The 24,015-nt window shown below is 39.9% G+C and overlaps 1 long non-coding RNA gene across 2 annotated transcripts in view; it reads left to right on the plus strand.

The window, feature by feature from the left end:
- The window catches only part of LOC138753897 (uncharacterized), a 154,351-nt gene extending 130,622 nt beyond the window's left edge, over positions 1-23,729 (plus strand). For both annotated transcript variants that reach the window (XR_011351498.1, XR_011351499.1), the window contains one exon: positions 23,531-23,729. This is a non-coding gene — a long non-coding RNA (uncharacterized lncRNA). The remainder of the gene's footprint in view (positions 1-23,530) is intronic.
- The last annotated feature ends 286 nt before the right edge of the window (positions 23,730-24,015 follow it).

Consider the following 24,015-nt stretch of genomic DNA (forward strand, 5'->3'; position numbering starts at 1 on the left):
TGCACAAAGGGTCCTATCTCAATGCGGCATCTAAAACAATGATCGGGCAGATCAGTTATTGACCTGCATATTTTTTTGTGAGTCAGGTCAGCTGATACAAAAAAATTATATTGCACTAGCCTGAACCTGTACCTTGCATTGATCACTGCTGTCATGCTGGGCCGACCAGCACTGCTCATCAATTGTTATTCCTAAGTCTGACTCCCACCTCTGTCTGGATTTATGGTGACCTCGTTTGGGTCCTTCTGCTTGGAATAGGGAATACATTGGCAAAATGTTCGACCCAATTTGATCTGCAAAAAACAATACTCTCTGAAGGTAGCAGTGGAATATCTTATTTTACAAATTGTAATTCTACCCAAGAAGCTCAAATGACATTCATTGTCCTTGATCGTAACAATCGTCCATGTACCTGATGCCATTCAAGCACTAGGTGTGTAGGATCCTGTTATTCATTGTCAAAGGTATTAGCTGGTTTAGAGTAAGGGGAGTTTCTGGAGACAGCCCTAGTTTTATTCCTAAATACTGATTTATGTCACCCAAAATGCAAATAATCTGCTTTAGTATGGCATTGTCTGTTTTCCAAGGACGCAATTTGGTATCCCACTTGGAAATAAAGTCCTCTGCTATTCACAAGCCTACCAAGCACAGACCAATTCTTACCAAGGATTGTCCCTCTTCCCCCACCTGCAAAGAGTGAGGAGATGAACGTTGATTGGGCTGCCCAATAGTATTTTTTAAAGACCAGCATCCGTATTCCACCCAGACTATAGTCTCAAGGTAATTTCTCCATAGAGATCCTGGCTACCTTCCTGTTCCATAATTTTGTTCTTATCCGTCTGAAGGAAGCCCCTGGGCAATGTCACAGGCAAATTCTAAATGAGATTTTGGAGTCTTGGCAACACATTCTTTTTTCATGCAGTTGACCCTGCCCATCTGTTTAGGTTCTCTCGGAATTTTTCCAAGCAAGGGAAATTTAATTTATGCAAATTATTTAGATTATTCTCTATTATAATTCCCAGGTACTTGATCCCATTTTGTGGCCACTTTAGGTAAATATTTTTCTGACATTGACTATAAACCCCTCCATAAGTGACATGATCACACACTTATGCCAATTTATATTGCCCCCAAGAATCTCCCCATGGTCTTCCAGAGTAGAGGGCAGCTTCGGCAATGGGTTTATTGGGTCTGTCAAATATATCAGTACATCAACTGATTTTATGTTCTTCATATCCCACTTGGAACTGCTTAATGTGTGGATCCTGATGGATGGCATCAGCCAAAGATTCCATGCCAGTATGAGCAGAGCTGGGAATAGTGAGCATTCCTGTCTGCTTGACCTTGTGAGTGGGAAGGCTAAAGAAATGTGCCAATTAGGCACAACTTTTGCTTTTGGTGCATAATACAGCACTCTTATCCAACTAATCCTCTCACTATTTTCTACAGGATGATGAATAAAAAGTTCCACTTTAACCTGTCAAATACCTTCCCTGCATCGAGTGAGATGACGAGCCACCCCACCACCTATTTCTGACTTATGTCAAATGTATTCTAATTAGCAGTCTGCCCAACTCGTCAGTCACCTGCTTTTTTTGCACAATCTTCCTTGATTAGTTCTGGCAACTGCTTCGCCAATCCACCAGATAAACTTTATGGAGTGGCAGTGCAGTTCGTCTCACAATATATATCTATCTGTGCTCTCACAAATCTCCAGTTTCTTTAACAGCAATTCATTAAGATGCCATCTGTACACCGTTTCCTGTTTGTCCAGCATCCCTATCCTGACTACTAAAGGTGAATGATCTGAAAGTAGTCTCACCATGCACTCAGCAACGTCTATATGGGTTAAAGACAGGAAAACATCTGTTCTAGATTAGGAGTCACGCTGACTCGAGTAGAAGGAATAATCAGATGCTTCTGTATCCACACATCTATCTAGTTCAGATTTTTCATACTGCAAAAAAGCGCCAGTGGCCATCTTTGTTTTCACTATTATTTTCATTGACTTGTCCAAAACAGGATCCAAACAAAAGTAAAGATCTCCCCAAATTAGAATATTCTCTTTTGCTTCTGCCAATCAGGAAAATGTCCTGCCTAAAATTTTCGTTATTTATATTGGGGTCGTATAGATTCTCCAGGGTCCAGGACTTGGAATATATTTGACAGTGCACCACTACAGAGCTACCATTTTTATCCATTCATTAGAACACTTCCTGATCAAAATTGCCACTTCCTTGCTTTCAAACCGAATGAGAAAGCCAGTACCTGGCCCACCCATCTTCTTTTGAATTTTTCGTGTTCGAGTTCTGTGAAATGAGTTTCTTGAAGGAAGACCAGGTCCACTTCCAATTTCTTTATGTACGCCAGGACATTTTTTGCTCTTAATCTTTCCATTTAGACGATTCATATTGAAACTCGGAAATCTTATGCATTGAGCCAGTTACCGTACCAATATTTCCTTTGTAACTTTCTCGCTCAGAGATCTTTCCTCATCCAGCCCCTTATTATAAGCCATCCCTTGTCAATAGCCACATAATTTTACTGAGTTACAGACATCCGTTTTCAATCATCTAAATTGTCCACAACTCAGTCAGGCTTGTATTCTCTTTAGGCTTTTTCAGGTGCATTCTACGTTAAAAGCGTGCCTAAAGAAGCAGAAGCGGCCCTTTAAATTGCCCTTCAGGTGGCAACGTTTAAAGCGCAACGCTGGCCACCTGAAGGACGCCGCTGCACAGGATGAGGTTCTGAGCACAATGGGGCTCCTGCCCAGTGTCAGCTGTGATCAGCAGCTAGACCCTTTAACAGCTGCATTCAGGCGGCTGGGGGAGCCACTGAGCTGGGCTGATTATCCCTCTCGGAGGAGGGTGACGTCGCTCGCCTCTCCTGCACATTCAGGTGGCCTCAAAACAGCCGCATTTTGCCTAAACATGCGGCTTTACAAGCGGGGCAATTGGCCACCTGAAAGTGCCTTCTGTTTCACTCCAGAAGAAGTCTTTCACTTGATCCAAGAAAGGGTTGCTGAAGGATATCTCCAATTCAGCCAACATTCATGCGCAGAAGTGATCAAAGTTTCGGGTTTACGAGACCCAAATAGAAAAGTAAACTTTCAATCAAAGAGGAAAGAAACAAGGCAGCGGCCCAAAGCTGATGGAGAAGAGAACAGAGGATGAGAGAGGAGGAGAAACAGTGAAGAGTCAGATGGGGGAACAAAAATGAGGAAGTCAATGGGGAAAGAAACTTTGGAGAGTAAAAATATATGCAGGTGTAAAATCACGACCGATGGGGAAACGTGCAATCTGTTTCACTCAAATCTAAAAGAAATCTCTCGACCGGTGACTGGTGATCCCTCCAGAAACAATGCTTGTCCTACTGATCTATGACAGAATTTTCATTCTGGATGTGGAAATATTCAACGACTTCAGTGAATCTGGAGCCCGGACGGATGTGAAACTGAACAAGTTCTCAGTCAGCTGAGCGACCACCGCGGAATCTCACCGAGCCAGAGAATTCACATCCAATCTCTGGCCCGTCAATGAGAAATAAAGTAATTGAGAGCAGGTCAGCGTCGTTCAGTTCTGCAACAGCGTCCAGATCCAGGAACACCAACCCCACCGCCCTGCATTGGTTGCCCATGAATTTCGAAGAACAAGCTCATCAGCGTATGATTCCACTCTGGCCACAAACTCAGCCTGTCAACTGCTGTCGTGTTCATGGGACTTGTCCGCACATTGAACTGTAAAATGAAGCCTGGCAACTTTACCGAGATAACGGCTTGGACTGAGACTCCGGGTTAATTTAAAGGAAACCCCAACATTGAGCAGACGTCGCTCATCGATTTAATAACTATTAAACCGCATCCCACGAATGCGTCCACATCCAACACCAGCAACTGGCTGGCTGACTGGGAAAAACACGCCGGGTATATTGGCTCACCTGGAACACCGACAGCTGCCACAACTGGATAATAAATGGCAATGATTTGACTTAGTAACCAGGCTCCCATGTTCTCAGTGAAGTGACAAATCAAACGTCAATGAAACACATTTTTAACGGCATCTCTTCTTATAGAAGAGAGGAATCTCCAGTCGCACGGATCTCTTGGTAATTGATGTGAGCTGCATTCACAGAACAAACAAGTTATGTCACCTGCTCCCAGAATAACAGCACTGTGGGGATTCCAGACTCAAAGTGGAAGATCCACCATCAAAAGGCATCGTTTGGATGCGATGTCAGTGAACAATGATGACATGTATCAGGATTGTGAGAGGGTTGATGTCCACTCATTGGGTCACTGTGTTCCTCATGTTTCTGCATCTGAAAGTGCTCTGCTCTGGTCGCATGAATGTGTTGATCCATAATAACTGAGGGTAAACTGAGAACTGCACCGCAGTCGAGAAAGGCAATTGGAAGACATTATATAGAGACGTCAGTGTCACTGGAGTTATCAACATTTTCTTTTATCCTGACTCAATTCCTACTATTGGTTGGAATAATAAGATATCTTAAGCTTGGAGTCAGAGGAAATGTGATAAATGAAGATTCTGCATCAGTATTTACCCAGGAGCGTTACGTGTAAAATCAAGATGAGTAGAATAGTGTGGAAAAGGCTCGGGACGTTTGAAAGAAAAGAACGAGATGGGTCTATTTCCGACATAAGTCGTGACAGACCTTAAGCGTTGATGACATTTATTTCAACTTATTGGAAGAGGAAAATACAGAGACGTTCTGGACCTTGACAAAATAATTGATATCGTTAAGAGGCGATAGGACCCCAAATCCAAGCAGCAAAACCTGTGAACCACGACAAATGTTTACTGAAACAAAAGTTGCTTTAATTATCTTTGAATATAAAAATACAATCAAACTTTAACTTATCTCTTTTGACTCACGTAACCTACTTAACCCCCTTCATATTCAAACGCACGTCTGTGTCAGTTCAGTAAAGTGCTTTCGTTCACAGTCCAATCTCACTGGTTGCAGCCAATACTTGTACTGTGCACAGAAGTTAACATTAAGACAGTTCACCAGGCTTTGGTGCTCAACAGGTAAATAGTTACCACTCAGAAGGCTCTTGTTGGGTTTCAGAGAGAGAGTTTTTATTGTTCCAGGACATTGCGATCTGATTCCATTTGAATCAGCTACTCCAGTGTCTTGATGATGAAACATGCCCACCTTCAGGTTTCTCCAGTTGATAACCTGTTTCTTTCAGGTCATCACAGGGAAACACTGGACAGCCAGTCCTCTCCTTTGACCAGGCCGTCTTTTAAAGCTCGCCAGCTTGTCCCTCTGGAATCAATGTCTGTGTCTTTCTCCTCTCTCTCTCTCTCTCTCTCACTCCCTCCAACTCTGAGAGCAAAGTTTGTTTTTTTACTGTTCTCTGCCTGCGAAAGTCACATGACCTTCCAGACAGTAAATGGTCTTTTCCAGACAAAGCTGCCAAATGCTCTTTTCCAGACAAAGCTTCCAGACAAAGCTGCCACTGTTGTTACATTTGTTGCCTTTTGCAAATGACTGTCAAAAGCACCTGCAAAATCTCTGGGTTTTAAAGTGTTTGTGTGTGACCTGCTCTAACAAACCTTTCCCCATTTATCTCCCAAATACCTCTATATACTCTGTTACAGTATATTCCATCGAGTGAAGAAATCGCAATGTGTTGCAGTTTCATAATTGCAGTTGAAAATTGCAGCCACCTACACATTGAAAACTCATATCAAACAAGTCGAAGGATATAACCATGATAGTTCTCAAGAACAATTGAACAGCATGCCAGGAATCTCTTTCTTTCTTTCTTTTTCAATCTTTTTATTATTATTATAATTTATAAATACATACAGTTCAAAGAGATATGAAAAATACATAGTAAATAACAAATTAATACAGAGATATTAAACAATAATATTGCAGAATAAAAATATATCATAAAAAAATTTTTAGATCAGTTTAGAGTAGGAACTATCTCTAAAAAAAATTATATAATTAATAAAAATATACAAAAAAAGAGAGAAAAAACCCCAAAAAGGAAGAAAAAACAAATCTGAATTAAAAACTTTTAAAAAAACCTACCAATTTAGCTAAACCACGCCGATCACTCCGATCTCATCTAACAGCCCAATTATCATACATAATCATAAAAAGAAAACAGAGCCAGATCAACTCATCACAAATGAAAATATTGAATAAATGGTCAGCAGGTTAACTCAAACTTAGAAGGGGATTCATAGACAGAATTTCTAATTTTCTCTAAATTTAAACATAGTATAGTTTGGGTAAACCATTGGAAAACAGTGGGAGGATTAACCTCTTTCCAATTCAATAGTATAGATCTTCTAGTCATTAGTGTAAGAAAAGCAATCATACGATCCGCAGGAAGAGATAAATAAGTCAAATCTATCATAGGTAATCCAAAAATTGCAGTAATGGGATGTGGTTGTAAATCAATATTCAAAACGGTAGATGTAATGGAAAAAATTTCCTTCCAATAATTCTGTAAAGAGGGACAGGACCAAAACATATGTGTAAGGGAAGCTATTTCCAATTGACATTTATCACATATAGGATCAATATGAAAATAAAAGTGATGGAGTTTATCTTTAGACATATGAGCTCTATGAACAACTTTAAGCTGTATCAGTGAATGTTTTGCACATAGAGAAGAGGAGTTTACCAGTCGCAGAATTTTATTCCAATTTTCATTGGAAATATGAAGGTTGAGTTCTCTTTCCCAATCATTTTTAAACTTTCAAAAAGTCCCAGAATTTATTTTTGTAATTATATTATATAATTTAGATATCACACCTTTTGGAGGGAATTTTGAATATAGTATATCCTCTAAAACAGTCGTAGTCTCCCGATTGGGAAAAGAGGGTAAAGTCGAAACTAAGAAACTCCTAATCTGCAAATATCGAAAGAAATGAGATCTAGGTAAATCATATTTCATGGATAATTGTTCAAATGACATGAAAGAGTTATCCAAGATAAATCCGAAAAGCATGTTATACCTTTAACTTTCCAGAGTAAATAAGCTTGATCAATTAGAGAGGGATGAAAAAAGAAATTTAGTACAATAGGGGTTTCCAAGATAAAATGACTTAGGCCAAAAAATCTCCGGAATTGAAACCATATACGTAGTGTTTGTTTAGCCATTGGATTATCAATTAGTTTATATAGTTTAGTAAGAGTAAAAGGGAGAGCAGCTACCAAAATAGAACTAATTGAGAAATTTTGTACCAGTTTAATTTCTAAATTTACCCAATGGGGATTTAGAGATAATTCTGAATAATTCAACCAATACCTTAAGTAACTAATATTAATTGCCCAATAATAAATTCTAAAGTTGGGTAATGCCAATCCTCCCTCCAGTTTAGATTTCTGTAAATAATTTTTTCCCAATCTAGGGTTCTTGTTTTGCCAGATATATGAAGACAATTTAGAATCGACCTTATCAAAAAAAGATTTAGGAACAAAAATAGGTATAGCTTGGAATATATATAAAAATTTAGGTAAGATCATCATCTTAATAGCATTAATTCGGCCTATCATGGATCGGGATAATGGTGACCAATTGGTAAGTAAACTACCGATCAGGTCCAATAGAGGGAAAAAATTAGTCCTAAACAAATCTTTATGTTTTTTAGTAATCTTAATCCCTAAATATATAAAATAGTCTCTAGCTATTTTAAAAGGCAAACTATCGTAAGTAGGAACCCATCCATTAAAAGGGAATAATTCACTTTTATTTAAATTCAGTTTATATCCCGAAAAATTACTAAATTGGGCTAATAAAGATAAAACTGCAGGAATAGAATTTTCAGGATTGGAAATATATAGCAATAAATCATCTGCATATAGTGATACTTTATGAATATCCCTGCAACGAATAATACCAGTAATATTGGGTGCTTCTCTGATAGCAATTGCCAAAGGTTCTAAAGCTAAGTTAAATAATAAAGGGCTAAGGGGGCACCCTTGCCTGGTGCCCCGAAATAATCGAAAATATGGCGATCTTTGGGTATTAGTAAAAACCGAGGCAACTGGGGAATTATAAAGAAGTTTAATCCAAGATATAAATATTGGACTAAAATTTAATTTTTCAAGAACTGTAAATAAATAAGGCCATTCTACTCTATCGAAGGCCTTCTCAGCATCTAATGAAATAGCACATTCTGAGGACTTATGTGAAGGGGTGTAAATAATATTCATCAATCTTCTTATATTAAAGGAGGAATAACGATTTTTAATGAATCCAGTCTGGTCTTCAGAGATAATATATGGTAATATCTTCTCTAGCCTTGTCGCTAGAATTTTAGAGAAAATCTTAGAATCAACATTCAACAAAGAAATTGGTCTATAAGAAGAACATTCGGTCGGGTCTTTATTTTTTTCAAGATTAGAGAAATCGTGGCTCTGTAAAATGATTGTGGTAGTTTACCCAATGTGATAGATTCATCAAACATCTTAATAAGCCAGGGAGAGAGAGTAGAAGAAAAAGATTTATAAAATTCCACAGAATATGCATCGGGACCTGGTGCTTTCCCCGAGTTCAGTGAGGAAATAGTATTATTGATCTCAGAATCTGTAATGGGTTTACTTAATTCTAAGTTATCTTGAGGTAATACTTTTGGGAGTTTCAAATGTTCTAAAAAATTAAACATATTACTAAGGTCTTGAGGGGATTCTGAACTATATAAGGATGTATAAAAATTTTGGAAAGATTGATTTATCTCTTCCTGGTTAACAGTCAGTTCTCCATTCTGTTTGCGAATCTCCACAATTTGGCGTCTAACTGAAATATTCTTCAGTTGATTAGCCAACAGTTTACCCGATTTCTCACTGTGCACATAAAAATCAGATTTAGATCTAATTAACTGGTTTTCAATCGAAGATGTAAGTAACAAATTATATTCCATCTGCAGTTCAATTCTTTGTTTGTAAAGTTCTTCAGTAGGATCAGTCACATATTTCTTGTCAATGTCTTTAATCTTCTCAACCAATAGATGAGTCTTGTTTTTGATGCATTTCTTCAAAGCTACTGAGTAAGAAATAATTTGACCACGAATATAAGCCTTGAATGTATCCCACAATATTCCATAAGAAATTTCCGTAGTGTAATTTGTTGAAAAAAAAGTTAATTTGTTCTTTGATAAATTTAACAAAGTCTAAATCTTGCAATAATGTAACATCAAAACACCAGTGCTTAATAGTAGAAACAGAGTCTTTGAATTTAAGAGAGAGTTGTAATGGAGAGTGATCCGAAATGGCTATAATGTCATACTTACAAGCAATTACAAGTGAAATAAAACATGAATCAATAAAAAAGTGATCAATTCTCGAGTATGAGTGGTATACATGAGAAAAAAAAGGAAAACTCTTTATCTGTCGGGTGAAGAAATCTCCAAATATCAACAGCTCCGGAGTTAGTAAGGAAAGAATTAATATATGTAGCCGATTTATTCGGTAGGAACTGTGAAGGTTTTGACCTATCTAGCAGGGGATTCAAACAACAGTTAAAATCCCCACCCATTATTAAATGATATTCATTTAGATTGGGTAAAATAGTAAACAAAGATCTAAAAAACTCAGGGTGATCTACATTCGGGGCATAAACATTAACCATGACAACCTTAATATTGAATAATAACCCAGTAACCAATAAAAATCTGCCATTAGGGTCTACAGTGATGTCATGTTGAACAAATGTAATAGAGGGATCAATAAAAATAGATACACCTCGAGTCTTAGAGCATGAGTTGGCATGAAATCCAAGATTTAAAAAAACGCAGATTATCCTCCTTCCTCACATGAGTCTCCTGTAAAAAAATAATCTGTGCTTTCAGTGTCTGGAATACTTTAAAGACCTTCCTCCTTTTAAACAGGTGGTTTAAACCATTAGAATTCCAAGAGACAAAATCAATGTTTTGATCCATTACTTAGGTCAACCCTCCAGTATATAAAGGGTTAACCAAAACAGGGACCCATGTGCCCGGAAGAAGAATTAAGATATAAGGAAGGACCGGAAATAACGACGTGTCAGCCATATCAGTAGTTCTAAAAAAAATCAAGAAAAAACGAAAGAAAATGAAACATAAAAACCCCTGAAAGAAAAACAAAACCCACCCCCCACCCACAAAGCTCCCCATCTGACCAGAGAGCGATCAGAGAAAAAAGAAGAAATAACACTAAACCTACCCCCATGTCTTCAGACGGCAGCTCCTAATATTAAGGTAAGATCCACCACTTAAACTTATAAGAAGGATAACTTAAGCTAAAATCAAATGCTAAATATTGAAAAAAAAATATTTGAAAAGAAATAAAAGAAAAATCGTAATTGTGTAGTACCTGCTGATAAAACAAAGTCATAAAGAGTTAAATCATTTTAAAATTACTTTATGGGGAAAGACAAAGAGAAAATGGCGAATGTAAAAAAACCGCGAAAAGTTTTAATAAACAAAAAATAAAAATCGCTATTTTCAGTAACTCAGAAATAAAATAGTAAAGAATATAATCATATTATTAGTATAGATTAATATAAAATTAAACATACACTTATATATTAAAAAAAAATTCTCACAGAGGAGAAAAAAATATATATAAAAATGTGTTAGAGATGAACAGGATAATTAGAGCTACAATGATCTATTACTTTTCGAATGGTCAGAAATCAGAGTCTGACTATTAACCTGAAAAAGACCGATATCTACGGCATTTTTTATCGGTCACTCGGGCTGAGAGGTCGCGCTAGACGGGAAATTAGCCGACAGGTAGTTCCGTGCTGCAGACACGGAGTCAAATATTTGATGAGCTTGGATCTCCGGAGAAATTCTGAGCCAGGAATCTCAAAAGGGCTTCTTTGACGTTGTCCTGTGTAAAGTTAATGGTTAAACTGTGAATGACTGTCCATTTACATCACTCCCTTTCTTGACATGTTCAGGTGACAATCTCCCTTTAGAATATTGCCACTGAATTGGCTATCCCCACATGTACCTGCATTACACTGCAACAGCAATGCATTTGTGTACTTTCCTAATCTATTCCTGTTACCCTTCACTGGTCTGGAATCCACCTCACAGATCAAACTGCCACTCGAAACTCATTTGACAATCTATTCACTTTCCGCTGATCGATCGTAAATATTTATTGTAAATCTCCATTGTACCAGTGCTCAACCTTTTTCTGGTGCTCATAAATGGACTCACTTATTTCAGAGGTTTGCTTCCACCCTACCAATGAGTTCTCCATTCAATGCTCTCTCTGATTTTACACAGCAATTTCTTGTGCAGAACTTCAACAAATTCAATTAGAAAGTCCAAACACACCATGTCAACAGGTCCACTTGAGGAAGGAAGGAGTTAAAAGCCAGTGAGAGTAAAAGCTAGATTTTGCAGTATTCTTGACAGGCAGGCAAGGCAATTCATTCTGAACTGACCGTTGTCTTGCTGGAGTCATGCTGTCTATCTGTGCCCTTTCTGCAAAGTGCTCACAGAAAGGTCAATTCTGGATTGTTTAACTAAGATAACAACATGAGAAGAAAAAAAGAACTGTTGTTTTCTAGAGAAGGTGGGGGTCTTGCAAGACACAGGTCACATGCTCTTTTTGGAGTTACAGTTGAAAAAGAGAGAGGGTTGAGTTAACAGCTCAGTCAGTCAGTCAGTGTGTGGGACACTGACAAGTAACTGAGAAATACAATCCAGGGAGAACTATTTGAAAATTATGAAAGCAAGTTCCAGTGCAGTCGATGGCTGGAAGTGCTATCTGTCCGATGTTTCTCTTGAAATAGAGGAAGGAATGGAACTCTGTGGTAGCTTGAAGAAAGAGGTTACCATCCAGAAGACCCTGATGCGGCAAGTTTAATCATCAAGACACTGAGGTGACTATTGAGGTTGCCTCAGTTGTGGAAATCCTGGAACAACAAATATCTCTCTCTCTGCAAACCCTACAAGAACCTTCCTGAATGGTAAACATCTACCTTTCAAGCACCAAGCTGGGTGAACTTTCTACATGTTAAATTCTGTGCACAGTATGGTGATTGCCTGCAAGCAGAGAACTTGGAAGAAGGCGAAGTGAAATTGAACTGTGAACCAAATAACTTTTCTTGAATTAACGCACACATTACATACACGTGCACCTCGAGTTAGAAGGGGGTAATTTGGGTTAGTATAGAGTACAGTATAAGAATAGAGTTAAATTAATGTTTGATTCTAATTTCACGTTTTACATTGATTAAATATAACTTTTGTTTAGAAAGCCATTTGTCTTGTTGAATGTCTATTGCTGCTGGGTTTTGGGGTCCTTTGGGCTCATAACACAAGTGATTGGGCTGCTCTAGTATCCCACAGGATTCTAATTGGCACTTGATTGGATCCTTCTTTAACCAAAATGAAACCTTCAGTCAGGAATGTTTTAAAAATATCCCTAACTTTCTCACTCTGAACACAGGTGGTTCGTACCACCCCTTTCGCTTTCTTCCTTTTCAGTACAGGACAATTTGTTCTTATGTGCCCTGGTTTCATACAATAGAGGGAAATAACACTTGAAAAATTTTCCTTCATACATTTCTCTTCCTCTCTTCCTTTAACCTAACTTCCAGATTTTCTTTCCACTCTACGTGGATTGTCAGCAGTATTTGAAAGGTTTTCCCTGGTGTCCACTAAGCCAATTCTTGCCAAGTTTTTATATTATTCTCTTGAATATCGTCAGGAACACAATTTTTAATCTGCTCAATCAGAATGATTTTCCTAAATAAATCAAAGTTATTTTCTACTTTCATTGAGGCACACCACCGATCGAAACACACAACCTTCCCATAAGCAAAATCCAGGTAAGATTGGGTTGGTGCCTTTTTTAAACTCCTGAACTTTTGTCTATAAGACTCTGGAACTAGTTCATAAGATCGTAGTATAGCCTGCTTCACAAATTCGTAATCAGCTGCTTGTGGTACTGTGAGACATGAATACACCTGTTGGGCTTTCCCTTTAAGAACACTTTGTAGCAAGAGTGACTGCTGGTCTGGTGGCCATTTTAAATTTACAGCTACTTTCTCAAAATGCTGAAAATGCTGGTCTATTTCAGCTTCCTCAAATGGAGGACTTACCACTACTGACTAGAAACCGCTCCTCCTAACCAGCACGTGGGTTTTGGGCTTCTCCCTCTCCTTGCATTAGGGTTGGCTTCAATTTAGCTAGTTCTAGCTCATGTTTCCATTCTTTCTCTCTCTTTTCCCTTTCTGCCTGCCTTACTGCTTCCCATTTGGCTTTCCTTTCTGTTCTCTTTTTTCCTCTAACGCTTGTTTTCTCAAAGCCAACTTTACTTCCTCTGAAGTTTTCTCCTTTGTAAACTGTTCTAATGCAGTTTCTTCAAATATCCCATTTCCTACATAGTGCTTAACATTTTTTCAAGCAATTCCCTTCTTTTTCATCCCAGTTCTTACTGTAAGAAGATATAACTTGCCAACTCTAACATTCAGTTCTGACTTTTTACCCATTTTCCAATTAACCACTGAAGGGTTCACTATGAACTGGTCAATATTCATAGTTCCTGGGTTTTCTGCTGGTGATTTATACCCTCACTGTTTATTGTTAATTTCAAGCTGAAGGTTGAGTTAAACTCAGATGACTGATAATTAAGCACAAGTCAATCGGCCCTAAAGCTTCCAAATTGGTTTGATCCTTGAGTATTTCATAAGCGTAAAAAAATCTTTCATAAATTTCTTATCATCATCATCTTTAGATGGATATATATTAAATAATATCGAATGTTCTGAATAAATGTGAAAGTTCATTGTGATAAATCTACCCATTGTATTCATAATTAATTTTTTCTCTTTCAATGGGTAATTTTTTGTTGATTAAAATAGCTTTTGAATTATAAGATGAGGAAAATGCATAACCCACCCAATCTCTCCTCAATTTAAAATGTTGCACTTCAGTTAAATCTATTTCTCTTATAAATGTTCCATTTTTATATTTTTAAGTCATCTTAATCATTTTTCCTTTTAACCTGATCCTGTATTTCATTAATATTAGTAGTTATAAATTTCAATGTCTTCATTATATTAATTTCAATTTATTCATGTATCCCCATGTCAAATGCTCCAACTCTATTCCTCGAAAAATATCTATTTGAAGATTATTCTTTTTGACTGTACTTGATGACACAAGTGACATAAAAATAGTAAGAATTTTGAAAAAAGACAAGGAAAATTTAAAAAAAGTCCTAATTGATTTGTCTTTACTAACTTATAAAACAACCACAACACCTTTAACATATTGGGTTGCGGTATAAACATTAATAGTGACTTGATCCTGCAGTGTACTATCCTTGCTCCCCCAGAGAATTTATTGACATATTTACAAAAAACCTAAAGACTTAATACAATTAAATCTTTTTGGACAGCTCCTGGATCCAATTTATAGGTAAGGCCTCCTTCCTTATGTTCTGTCGTTTTCTTTGCTTCTTCTCTGTTGATCATTGAAGTTTTGTCTTTTTTCGGAGTCATCTTCAAATTTTTCCCCAACTGTTTAACTTTCTATTTGTTAAATTGTTTTAAATAAGGACTTTACTTATTGTCCACTCTTTTAAACTCTTCTCTGGAAAGCAGACTGGACCAGTTACTATTCCATCACTTGAACCCCCTCCCCCTCTTCCTGTAGTGAGGTAACCAGAACTGCACCAATCCTCATAATTTAGCCTCATCAATGTCTTATCAAATTTAAAATCACATTCCAATTCCTCTACTCATTACTTTGATTTATGAAAAGCTCTCTTTACAACCCCATCTAATTGTGATGACTGTTCAGCAAATTTTGTATCCGTATTCCCAGATCCCTCTGTTCTATTGCACTCCTCAATGTGCTGCCATATATCGTCTATGTCATTTCTTGGCTTCTCCTTCCAAAATGCAACATCTAACACTCACAACATCCTCACAACAGTCATTCATCTCTCTCTCTCTCTTCTTAACCACATCCTCAATCTCCCTCAAACCAAAGTTCCCTACTCCTGTTATTTTTGCCTTTAATTCTGGCCGGAGCATAGAAGCACTTTACTGAGAATATTTAACCTTTGATGGCCCACCAAATATCAACGATGTCATTGCCAGACACAAACAAGGGTTCCTTTTGTTTTCAGTTTTTTTTTCAATTAATTAGTTCAATATGGGTTAATATGGTCATTATAGATCATAGCATTAAACAGAATATACACTGTGCTTAGATCATGGGATAGTCTATTGTAGTTTTACATATTTCCTATGCACGTGCATATGATACCACCTGTTATTTGTTTCAATAAAATACTTTGTATGAGGGAATTATGTGTTAAATTCAATAAAAATATTTAAATAAGAAACAATCTGGCCCAATCCATGATTTCAACAGTATATCCTTTCTAATTTAATTAAAATTAAAATTTCTCCAATTGATATAATAATAACATTATGATCAGTGTTCCTCCAAACACACTTCCGCCACCTGGACTGTCTCTTGCCCAGATAGGAAATCCAGTATTGTACCGGGTCAAGGTGGTTTCTCTATATCTTGATTTCGATATCAAGCGGTCTGTCCACATTAAAGATCAAAACTCCTTCCCTTTTCAGTGATTTATCCCCTGAATGTCAGCCAATTTCCACTCAGAGCCATTCTTACAGCAAATCGGATCATGTGTTTATCAAAGCGCAGACCCAGAGACTGCTTAAAGAGGGAGTAATTGAACCAAGTAAGAGTTGGTGGCGGGCCCAAGTGGTAGTCGTGAAAAATCACATTAAGAGATGACTGACTATTGACGACAGCCAGACAATTATCTGTTACACGAACCTGGATGCCTACCCCCTGCCACGCATCAATGAAATGATTAATCAGATAGCACAATACAAAGTGTACTGCACTATCGACCTCACAGCAGCTGATCACCAAATCCCCATTAAGAAAAGGGAATGGCCCTATACAGCTTTTGAGGCTGATTGGGGGGGGGGGTATACCAGTTAAAAAGGGTACTTTTTGGGGTCACTAATGGTGTGTCTGTGTTTCAGAGGGAAATAGATAAGATTGTTAGGACGAATGAGTTACAGGGTACATTTTCCTATCTGGATAATGTCACTATCTGTGGGAAAACACAGGCTGAGCACAGCAACAACTTACATAAATTTTTAGCAATAGCGAAGGAACTCAAACTTATATTTAACAAGGACAAATGTGTGTTCAACGCAACAGAGCCACCCATTCTGGGCTACATTGTCCGCAAGGGCGAAATCCAACCCGACCCAGAAAGAATGGCCCCACTTAAGAAGTTACCACCCCCAAACTCAGCAAAAGCCCTTCAAAGATGTATGGGATTCTGTTCATACTACTGCAAATGGGTTTGGGATTATGCCACGAAGGCACATCTTCTGTTTGACACTAAATCTTGAAGGCTTTCTTGATAATTAAATCTGATATTGCCAAAGATGGACTCTCATCCAGTGACGAGGATGTCCCATTCCAAGTGGAAACTGATGCCTCAGATTGTGCCTTGGCAGGAACCCTTAATCAAAAGGGCAGACCTGTGGCATTCTTCTCCCGCATGTTACGCAGACCTGAACTTAAACATCCTGCCATTGAAAAAGAAGCCCAGGCTATTATTGAAGCTGTTCGCTACTGGAGACACTTTCTAGTCAGCGGAAAATTTACTCTTGTCACTGATCAGAAATCTGCAGCCGACATGTTCAGTACTACGCAAAAGTAAAATCAAGAACGGTAAGGACTCTCAACTTATAATTATGTGATCCAGTACAGGCCGGGCAGGTTAAATGATCCCTCTGACGCATTGTCACGATCTGCTGCTGGTGCTCAGCTGGAGGGGCTAAAGGAGATCCATAGAAGACTGTGCCACCCAGGAGTCATGATGTTCGTCCACTGTACCAGTTCCCAAGGTTGCAAAGGAGCTATCTGTTTTGAGAAGAAGGAGCAGAATTCATAAACAACCTGATAGGCTGACATATTCATAAAACATCTAATTATATTTCGATTGCTTGCTAGATACTGGCGTATTTTGGCTGTTAAGAGTATTCTCGATGCCGAACATGGTATCCATGTATCGCTAGCTTCAGTCTTTCCTAGAAGCTGTCCTTTTGATTTTAACCCTTCTTCTGCTGGGGAGTGGGGGAGACTGTGGTGAATGTCTGCCAAGCTGCCTGTCTCCCCTCTGGCGAGCCTTGCTGTACTCACATTGGCTGGGCATTATCTCTACTGTTAAGGAGACTCCCCTTGGGTATAACTATATATGAACCTATTGTCTTTCATTATTGTACCATGAGTTTCTGCTAATAAAAGCCATGATTATTGTTTGACCACATCGTCTTTCTCTACTTCATCAACTGGCACTTCAAAAAGCTCCTTCAAAAGCTATTTTCTCTTTACAGTCAAAATGGTTCTTCCTTGCAAAATCTCAATTATCAATTTCACTTTTATGAAATGGAGGAACTAACCACACCTCTGTACTGGCTATAAACTTCTCAGTTAGACTAGAAGATAGAATTCTGCTTTGTCTGCTCTGCCTGATACCACCTTTGCTTCTCTGCAACCTCACTCCATTTTTAACTCACACTGTCTTTGCCTTTATTTTTCCTCTAACACCACTTGCATTATTTTTTACCTCTGCCTCAATTTTTAACTGACTCTTTTCAAACACAAGCTTTGCTTTAATAGGTTTACACTCAGAAATTTCTCTAATTCTGCATCTTCAAACTTGCCCTTGTCTACTTATTTCCTTGCTCTAATTTCCTTTATCAAAATTTCCTTCAGAAAGTCCCAACCATTGAGCAATATTCACCAAATCATCCCTTTATGCCTTCTGCAATTCTGCAGGAGATGGTAACTTGAAAACCCCTTCAATATTTATTGCTGCTTTTACACACACACCCAAGACTCTCAATTAGCTTGGAAAAAGGACTGTATCAACCTCATCTAAATTTAATTGATTACAAAGCTCCAAATTCTGTCCTGCCTTCTGTAGCACTTACATTATAAGCTCCTCAATTTGGTTAAGCATTATTAGCTCCAAATGTGGTAAAAAAATCTCGGATGACAAGTCCCCAATTTTGTTATGAACTGCACATAAAGCGCACCAATAGAAAATGAACCAGACAATGTTCAATTTTAAAACACTAAATTTATTTCTAACTCTTAAAATATAATCTTAAGTTTTAAACTATCCTTAACACTAAATCTATGCACATCTATGTGCATTTGTGTGTGTGTGTGTGTGTGTGTGTGTGTGTGTGTGTGTGTGTGTGTGTGTGTGTGTGTGTGTGTGTGTGTGTGTGTGTGTGTTACCCGAACCATTAACATTCTGACTGTAGAAGTTCTGAAACAGTGATAGAAGGTAGAAAGAAAAAGCAAGAAAAAAGCTAAAATGTTCTTTGTATAAAATGGCGCATGAAAAACAGCAGAACATATTAAACAAGATAATAGAGGAATTTAAGAAATATGCACGTACACACACAAAGAGCTTGTTTAATAGGGGGTGGGGAAAGGAGGAGTGAGCACGGGTTAAGAGAAAGTTGGAGTCAATCAAGAGTCAGACGAATAGGGAAAAGGGCCAAACCAATCCAAGAAGGACAAACGTAAGACAAATAAACGTAAGGGGAGGTGAAGTAAAAATTGTATAAAAACAAAGAAGCTTCCCACCTTCGGGGTACTTTCCTGAGGTAAGGGGAGAGTACCCAACCTTGCAATGTTGTAAATATAAATAAATGTTCGTTGTTCTCAACTTTTGTCTCGAGCATATTTTGTGAACGCGAAGGCACTTCTCATAACTTGGGGACTCATCCGGGATCATACTCCCTCCACTGACTGGTGCTTGTCTGAAAGGGGATTGCCGCACCCCGGCTGATTTAGCTGGACTCCTGGTCATCGAGTGTCCGGCCAGTGGATGTAGCGAGTGATATCCGAGAACAGACGTTGAGATCAAAGGACAGGTCAGCCGTGCGAGTGACGTGCTGGGAAGGCTCGACTGCTGGGTAAGACTGATTTATTCACCCTGGGTGGGGGAGGAAGCAAAAAGAAAGGTCCGAGTATAGGACCGATTGATAGAACTCCCCCGGGAAGCCCATTGGGGAGAAAACTTTATCCACCATCGGTGGGGGAGGGAGCAAAAAGAAAGGTCTGAGAATAGGACCGATTGATAGAATTCCCACGGGAAGCCCATTGGGGAGGTAATTGATGAATTGGGGTGCGGGAAAGACCTGCGAGAAAAATAAAAAGAAAATTATCCAGTACTGTTGCCACGAGTGGCCTGAAAATCAAATTAAGAGGTCTTCAGTATTTTGGCCAAAATACGGTTCGGATGAGGATTGGGTATGTCAGGCACTGAATATGTGGCTTTATGAAAATAGACCCAATGACTCCGAGAGCAGGGATTACTCTGCCTGTTGGTTATTTGTAGAATCGAACCAAATGGTGATGACTACAAGGGATCCGGCGAAACCTAAGGAATCGGAGCCTTCGGCTCCTCTTCCTGAAAAATGGGACCCCTAACAGGCATGACCTCCTCCATATCCCGAGCCGGCTCTTCCGCTGCCCCCTCTTCCTCCCCGCACACTTTATCCTCCCCTCCCAATGTCATCCATTTCACTGCCCCCACACCTTGTTAACAAAAATGAACAGAAGAATGTTGTTAGTCCCAGATCACAGGCTAAGCGTCCTCCACCACCCCTTACTCCTCAGGTTGGTGACCCAGATTTTACGGGATTGTCAGAGGAACAGTGTGAAAACCTCCGTGAGGAGGAAGCCGGGGAGTTTGATTTGAGTCTTAGATGACAGAAGGGGGACCCCGCCCTACCAGGGGCTCGGGGATCGGACCCGCACCAGGCGCGAATGTGGCCCCTTCGTGAAGGGGCCCTGGGAGGTCCAGGAGGTGCGATGGGATTTGTTAATGTTCCACTAACTAGCACGGAAGTAAGGAATTTTAAACGAGAAATGAATTATTTGATAGAGGACCCACAAGCCTGTGCAGAGCAATTAGATCAGCTTTTGGGACCAAATATTTACACCTGGGATGAACTAATGTCCATTTTTAAGGATTTGTTTACTCTAGATGAGAGGGGAATTATTAGACAAGCGCGAATTAGAGTATGGAATCGGGAACACCAAGGAGGTCCAGGAAAAGATAAGTTTCCCTTGGTGAATCCAAATTGGGATAAAGGAACTGCTGAAGGCCGAACTCGAATGGAAGAATATAGGGTTAATTTAATAAAGGGAATGAGAGAGTCGGTACCCAGGGGGAAAATTTTTAAAAAGGCATTTGAAGTCCCTCAGGGCCCAGAGGAGACTCCTTCAGCTTTCTTGACTAGATTGCAGGCGGCAATACAGCAATATGGGGGGTTAGATATAGAGTCGCCGGCGGGGGAACAGTTCGTTTTGACAGGATTTGTTACAAATTCAGCCCCAGACATAAGAAAGAAACTCCAAAAGACTGAACATTGGCATGAACAGGGATTATCACAACTTCTACAAATAGCCCAGAGAGCTTATGTTCAGAGAAGTGAGGATAAGCAGAAAGGAAAGGCAAGGATATTAATGCAGGTAGTAAAGGAAGTCATAGATTGACAGCAGGGAAGTCAAAGATGCCGGACCAATGGACCGGGCGGATGGATGGGAATGAGAGAAAGAGGAGGACCAGGATTTGAAGGATGGGACGAACCCCAAGGTCCCATCCACGAGCGGGAGTCCCAAGAGGTGGTTCCAATAGAAGATGGCAGACAGGGCCCAAGTTTGTTACTATTGTAAAAGAGAGGGGCACTTTAAGAGGGAATGTCCCCAGAGGATTAGGGACATGCGGTCCTATGTTTTGATGGAAGAGGAAGATTAGTGAAGTCAAGGTTCTCTCATAAGGAGTGCCGTGGGGCTGCATGGAGAACCATTGGTAAACTTAAGCAAAGGACCCCCCGAAGAGGATATGATCTTTATGGTAGATTCGGGAGCAGCTCGTTCTAGTATTCGAACCAAACCCAAAGGAACGGTGCCTAATGGGAAAGTAGTCATCTCGGGAGTCAGGGGATCTAATTTTGAAGTTCCAGAGTAAGGGGCCTCAGGATACAAATGGGGAGAAAAGTAATAATGGGAGACATTCTACTGGTTGCCCAGGCAGGAGTCTGCCTGCTGTGACAGGATTTGCAGGATTTATTGGGTATCGGGACCCGGCCTCAAGGAAAGGGAATTGGGGTCCGGTTCTACACATTGACACAAGAGGATCGCGAGTTGATCAACCTCAAGGTGTGGGCCAAGAAAGGAAATAGAGGGGGGTTGGATGTTCCGCACTTCGGGTCATGCTAAAAGACCCCAATGAGATTGTCAGACGAAAGCAATATCCAATCCCAATGGAGGGAAGAAAGGGACTTCAACCCATAATTGATCAATTATTATTGGATGGGTTACTCGAACCCTGTATGTCCCCCTTTAACATCCCAATACTGCCAGTACGAAAACCAGACGGTACTTATCGGCTGGTACAAGACCTACAATAATTAAATAAGGTGATTTTGGCCCGATACCCCATTGTGCCTAATCCTTATACAATTATGGGAAAAATAGATCCAAGTAGTAAATGGTTTTAGTGTGAAAGACCTGAAAGACACCTTTTGGGCTTGCCCTCTGGATGAGGGTAATAGGGACATGTTTGCATTTGAATGGGAAAACCTGTATACTGGACGAAAGAACCAGTATCGCTGGACGGTTCTCCCACAAGGCTCCACAGAGTCCCCTAATCTGTTTGGCCAGGTATTAGAACAAGTGTTGGAAGAAGCTCCAAAAAGATTAGACTGTCAACTAATACAATATGTAGATGATTTATTAATCACAGGAAAAGAACAGGAGGCTGTCAAACAATATACGGTGGATATGTTAAACTTTCTGGGAGAAAAGGGGCTGAGAGTAAGTGAGGCGAAGTTGCAATTTGTGCAGCCAGAGTTAAAATACCTGGGCCATCTAATTAGTCAGGGGTGTCGGCGAATAAGCCCGGAGAGAATACGTGGCATTTTGCAGGTCCCACCTCCCAAGGATGACCGAGAGCTCAGGAAGTTCCTTGGTCTGGTGGGATATTGCCGAATTTGGATAGAAAATTATTCTAGTTTGGTAAAAATTTTGGATGATAAGTTAGCTGGCCTAGATAATTATCTTGTTGTCTGGACAGAGGAAGAAATGGAGGGATTTAAGAGGATAAAGAGTTGTCTCGCCAAGGCTCCAGTGTTGGCATTACCTGATTTGAATAAACCATTTGACTTATTTACTAATGCAAAGAATGGGGCAGCTACGGGTGTATTGACCCAGGAGCTAATGGGGCTCCAGCAACCAGTGGCGTTTTTGTCCAAAGTATTGGACCCAGTTTGCCACGGATGGCCGGAGTGTGTCCAGGCTATTGCTGCCACCCCTGTCCTGCTAGAAGAGGGTCGAAAGATTACCTTTTGCGCACCCATGACTGTCCATACCCCGCACACCGTCCGAACTATTCTGTAACAGCGTGCAGGGAGGTGGTTGACTGATTTGAGAATTCTAAATTATGAGGCAATTTTGATGGACCGAGATGACCTGACGCTGGTTACTAATTGGGACCAGAACCCAGCTGCATTCTTAGTATCTCCGTCAAGTGAGACGGCCTATGATCAGATGGAATATGAGTGCTTGGAAATAATAGATTTGCAGACTATGATCCGGATCGATCTAGGGGATGAGCCTCTATGTGAGGGAGATAGATGGTTTATAGATGGTTCTTCTCGTTGTATAGAAGGAACTCGTTACAGTGGATATGGCATCGTGGATGGAAAAGATGGTTCTGTTATTGAAGCTGGTCGCCTCCCCGGTCTCTGGTCAGCTCAGACATGTGAATTATATGCTCTGTGTCGATCCTTCCAGCACTACAGGGGAAAGTAGGAACAATTCACACAGATTCTAAATATGATTTTGGAGTTGTACATACCTTTGGAAAAATTTGGAAGGAACGGGGGTTAATTACAGGAAAGGGCCAAAAATTAGTCCATGAAAATTTAATAATCAAATGTTTGGATGCTTTAATGCTGCCTAAGGAGATGGCCGTGCTCCATGTCCGGGGACATCAGGTAGGGGAAAGCCCCGAAGACCGAGGTAACAGACAGGCAGATGAGTTCGCAAAGGAGGCATCCATTGGAGTAAACTTCAGCTCATCTGCCTGTGTGCTGAGACAGGACTCTCCTGGTTTAAATGTTTACCCCTGGCTTTGATTCGTATTCGTACCGCTCCCCGTCGTGATATTGCCGTCTCCCTATATGAAATGATGTTCGGCCTTCCTTATCTGGGCTCCCATACAGACCTCCCAATACCGGAGGCAAATGACCAATTTATATCTAAGTATCTGCAAAAACGTTCCACCACGTTGGCTGATCTGAGAAGAAGGGGGATTCTAGCGCAGACGCCGCCTTTGGAATTCCCCATACATACCATTCAACCCGGTGGCTGGGAATTGATAAAGAGTTGGAAAGATGTTAAGTTGTCGCCAACCTGGGATGATCCTTTTTGTGTCCTTCTAGTTACAGATACTGCTGTACAAATGCGTGAAAAAGGGGTGGACTCATGTCCAGAGGGTGAAACATTATCATCAGCCCCTCGAGAATATCTCCACTGACCTAGAAGGCTCATATTGGCAGTTGGAGCGACATCCTAGCGACCTCAAGCTCACCCTACGATGAAAAATTTGATTTGTGTATAATAAAAATGTCCTTGTTTGTATTTTTCTTTATTTTCTCCATTGCTTTTGCCTCCACTCCGTCTTGCTCCCAATATGTTAAGTCCTTTTGGAAGAAGGGCAGCACTTAGGGAGATTAAGTATTTTGAGAAGTGGACGGGGATGAAGGAGGGTTGTGTAGTCCCAAGAAAGAACGACAATTGTTCTTTTGCCTCCGAGACATATACCATTTTTCTAAGTCTAGGAGAGGGTTCTCCCCTAGGTAGGTCAAGAAATAGATTCTTCCTGTCCTGCCCCACCCCGCCCTCCGGGACCCTTCTGTGCCTCCAA

Source organism: Narcine bancroftii, chromosome 2 (assembly GCF_036971445.1).
Source record: "Narcine bancroftii isolate sNarBan1 chromosome 2, sNarBan1.hap1, whole genome shotgun sequence".
Taxonomy (NCBI): Eukaryota; Metazoa; Chordata; class Chondrichthyes; order Torpediniformes; family Narcinidae; genus Narcine; species Narcine bancroftii.